Raw genomic sequence first — 4,638 nt, forward strand, 5'->3', positions numbered from 1 at the left:
AACAATGGACAAGCAGGGGGCTCTGGGCACATCCAGCCCTGGCCGTGAGATGTTCCCTCCCCTCTTTCTTTATGCTCCTGTTGTTATTTCATGGATTGTCTGGGATGGGGAAAAAGCTGAGTTCACTCCAGGTGGAGGGGAAAAGAACCCTGAAAATCTCAGGACCCAACCCTGCTACCAGGATCACTGAGGTGCTGGGAATCTGCCTGGGAAAGGGACTGTGTGAATTGTCAAGGTGGGGAACGAATAACAATCTACAACTAGATCCACCTCATTAAGCACTGACACAGGCTAATCCTGCTGGCAATAGAAGGGAAACTGGGAGCCATTCTTTGCTGTTCATCCACGGAAACAGTGACCCAATTGCACCGCAGTGAATGTGCTGGGGAAAGCTGGACTTCACAGGCAGGTGGAAATAGCAGATCCTAGAAACACCTGGAGCTCCCCACACCACTTCTGCCACCAGGGTGAGGTGTTGAGCTGCTCACAGCATCCCCCACCATGACCTTGCAGCAGGGGATTGCAGCACCCCCAACCCAATGCAGGGGAGAGGGCTGAGTGTATCTCTGCACCCTGAGACCAGGGCACCCACTCTCTCTGCCCCACACATAGAATCTGGCCCTGCTGAAAAGTGACCCCTATGACCAAGTCATCTCCAGGAGAGCAGGATTGGTCCTCAGAGAGGGGAATGGGCTTCTTGTGAAGCTTATAGGTCACTGGATGCTCTGGAAACAGGAGGGCTCTGAGTGTAACCCATAGCACACACAACCTGCTAGGGGATGTAGCTCAGTGGTTGAGCACATGCTTTGCATGTATGAGGCCCTGGGTTCAATCCCCAGCATCTCCATGATCATTTTTTTCACCCTGCTGCTTTGCTCATGCCCAGAGGGGATGTGGCCCACCAGTCTCCCTGCACCAGTTTCAGTCCTGCTCAGTGAGGGGCAAGTGACAATTGCATGGAAGATCGGGGGGGGGGTTATGTTTCTGCTCCTAAGTTACCTCGGTACGTTTAAGATTCCCACCCGCTGTGCTGCTTGGGACAATGGTAGATGAGAAGGGCGAATCCTCCAGCACTGGAGGGAAAGGTCCCATCTGCACAGACTGAGAGGCAAGGAAACAGAGGGGCAGGGTTGAGAGAGGTCAGTGATTTACTCCCAGCAGGGGACACTGTCTTTTTGAGTATCAGAGGGGTAGCCGTGTTAGTCTGGATCTGTAAAAGGCGACAGAGTCCTGTGGCACCTTCTAGCCTAACAGACGTATTGGAGCATGAGCTTTCGTGGGTGAATCCCCACTTCGTCAGATGAATGGAGTGGGAATTCTGTGACTGGCTTGCCAACTACAAAAGCAGTTTCTCCTCCCTTGGTGATCACATCTCAACTGCTAGAAGAGGGTCTCATCCTCCCTGACTGAACTAACCTTGTTATCTCTAGACTGGTTCTTGCCTGCATACTTATACCTGCCCCTGCAAATTTCCACTACATTCATCTGACGAAGTGGGTATCCACCCACGGAAGCTTATGCTCCAATACGTCTGTTAGTCTGTAAGGTGCCACTGGACTCTGTCTTTTTGAGGCGAGTGCTGCTGGCTTGGGATGGTGCTGACGATGGATAGAAAAAAGGCTGGAGTCAGTGACAGATGGGACCACAGAAGGGGAAGGGGAATGGCAGCCCCACAGAAAGTCCTCGGTGCTCAGATGCCCCCAGTTATTGCACCCTGGCCTGTCCTAGAGAGAGAAAAGACACCGAGGGACCCAGCCCCCCTACAGTGATCCCATGGACAAGAATCTGGTTAGGAGTGGGGTGAAGGTTCCCTCTGGGCAAAGGGGAGCTGAAATTCCTCTGTGTCCTGGAACTTAAGCAATGAAAGCTTCAAACCCTGCACGGGTGTGGGCTGAGGTGCATCAGCAGAAGGTTGGGCTGGACACGGGAGGCAGGTTTGTATAATTTTTGGTGGTGCCCAGAATGGGACCAAGTCCTGCCCCACCTGCTACACACACCTGCCAAAGGCTCTGGGAAGGAGTTTGTTTGTGGGAGGGAGAGGGGTTGGGCTCTGGGAGAGTTTGGGTGCAGGGTCTGGGCTCAGTCAGGGGGTTGTGGTGAAGGAGGGAGTGTGGGGGGCAGGCTCTTCGAGGGAGGTTGGGTGCAGGTGTGGGGTCTGGGCTGGTGCAGGGGGTTGGGGTCGCAGGAGAGGGTGAGGGGTGCAGCATTTACCTCGGGCATCTCCCGAAAGCAACCTGCAGCCCCTAAGCTGGAGGGCCAGGGGCGTCTCTGCGCACCGCTGCCCGCAGACTCCACCCCTGCAGCTCCCATTGCCACAGTTGGCAGAGTTGGCAGTTGGGGCGGGGGCAGCATGTGGAGACCCTCCCACCACCACAGTTGTTCTTCTCACAGCTGGCTGATGGGGGGCAGCAGGGGATCTCCCCAATCTGCGGGAATCTCTCTGTGCCCCACTGTTAGTTCTCCATCCTGTCTCCCCCTAACCACGCACACCACTCCCCTCCCCATTATCAGTGTTTTAGAGAGACCCCTCCCTCCCTTTATGGGATACAGACTCTCTGTGACAGAGACTGACTGGGGCTCCTCTCTGCATGGCCCCAGTGGGGAAGGAAAGAGACTGGGGGAGGGGGAGAAGATGAGAAGAAGGAGTCTAATGGGCAAAGCCAGAATAGAGATTTTCTTCCTGTTAAAATGCACTGGAGTCTCATCGCTGAAAAGCCGCATCTTGAGTTAAGTTTGAACCAGCAGCCTTTCAATTACCAGGCAAAGGTGTGAACCACAGAGACTGATAACTGCCTGCTTCCCAAATGTGTTTAAAAAACACCTACAGGGGTGCAACTGGTTAGTGCAGAGGGGCCATCTGTTGGGGTTATGAGTTCAAGCTTTCTCTCAAGACCTTGTTTCTCTTACGTGTGTAGTTTGTTTTGCCTAATTCATACACAAAGTGCTATAGTAGAAAAAGGAGAGTAAGTTCTAAAATGTAGAGGTGGGTGCATACTTTAGAAACATCCCCCCTGTGCTGCCATTAGTTCCAGCAGATTGTTCACTGGAAGGGCAAATTGATTTCTTTGCTGCTGAGAAAGATGCCAGGACAGGTCTGTGGGCACCAGATCTCCCTGCTTCTTCCAGCTCCTTCCCTGCCCCAGTCACTGCTGTAGGAGGGTCCTATATGCACTGAGCCTAAACATTTTCCTGGGCCTTCTTAGCATAGTTGGCAGCATGTCAGTCTCATACTCAGTAGGTCCTGAGCTCACACCTCAGAAAAGACAATGGTTTTCTGCTCCCTGCTTCAGATTTTCTAAAGGAAATCAGAGAAAAGAAGCTATAGGAGAGTGGTTCCAAGACACTAACACACACAGATTTTTCTAAGGCATTAACTTTTCCTTCTCTGTGGAGTTTGTATTCTCCATAGAGCAAAATAAAACATGCAAGTCTAAGACTAATACAGTATGAAACTCAATACAGATAAAATCTCACCCTCAGAGATCTTCCAACAAGCTTCTTTTGCAGACTAGACTTATTTCTTGTCTGGGCCCAATCTTTGCACCTGGTATAGTCCTTGTTCCAGCTCAGGTGGTAGCTAGGGGATTTCTCATGAGTGCAGCCACCTTTCTTCTGTTCCACCCCCTTATACAGCTTTGGTACAAGGCAGGAATCTTTTGTCTCTCTCCTGGGGAAAAGCCCCAGGTTTAAGATGGATTCCTGTACCAGGTGACATGGCCACATGTCCTGTGAGACCCCCCCAAGCCTTCATTGTTCCTGGCCTGACTCACAGATGGTGCAGGACAGAGCCATCTCCAGTCAATTGTCCTGGTTAATGGGAGCCATCAAGAGTCCAAACCACTATTAATGGCCCACACTTTGCATCATTACAACAGGACCTCAGAGTTATAGCTCATATTTCTAGCTTCAGATACAGGAATGATCGGTTCATACAAATAGGCTGAACACACACAGTAGATAATAAGCTTTGTAATGATACTGCACAAGAGACCTTTTGCATGAAGCATGTTCCAGTTACATTATATTCACACTCATTAGCATATTTTCATAAAATCATCAACATCACAGCAGGGAAAGGGTTTTACGGCGGCACCTGGGAGCAGTTGAGTTTCATGTCCAGGCTGTGCTATGAGTTCCTCCAGGTTTCCCATGAGCACACAGGGCCCTTAGCGGGTACTCTCGATACAGGAATGGCCCAGATACAATGAAGTGATGGGAATTGCATTTTCCTTTTTAATTTTTGAATTTCCAATGACATTTCTGTTTGTGATTTCGTTTTGCTTCGTATAACTGTGTTTTCTCAGGGACTTGATATTTACCAGGCTAACTAACAGCTAATAACGGGAGACTTCCAAGCAGGGCGTGGGCGAGCGGAAAAGAACTGTAAGAGATGCTGGTTTTCAACCTTGTGTTAGATAAGAATAGAATGCAGATTGTAGCAGAAATTGCTGAGAGAAGTAAGCTATCAGAAAGGAATATGTACAAACAAAATGCAGTTGTTGCTCCTCAGTGTATGTCGCAAAAGGTATAAATGCTTGCCTTAATTGTTTATCTAACCGAGACCTACCTCGGGAGGGGAAACTCTGCCTGTCTGTACTCTCCCGAATAACTGCAGTTGCTCGAAATAAATGGCATAAT

The 4,638-nt window shown here is 50.2% G+C and overlaps 1 non-coding gene across 1 annotated transcript; it reads left to right on the forward strand.

Moving 5' to 3' along the window:
- The first annotated feature begins 775 nt into the window (after positions 1–775).
- TRNAA-UGC lies at positions 776–847 on the forward strand. The gene has a single exon. It is a non-coding gene; the product is annotated as a tRNA-Ala (tRNA).
- The last annotated feature ends 3,791 nt before the right edge of the window (positions 848–4,638 follow it).

The sequence above is a fragment of the Mauremys mutica genome, unplaced genomic scaffold, assembly GCF_020497125.1.
Source record: "Mauremys mutica isolate MM-2020 ecotype Southern unplaced genomic scaffold, ASM2049712v1 Super-Scaffold_100084, whole genome shotgun sequence".
NCBI classification, from domain to species: Eukaryota; Metazoa; Chordata; order Testudines; family Geoemydidae; genus Mauremys; species Mauremys mutica.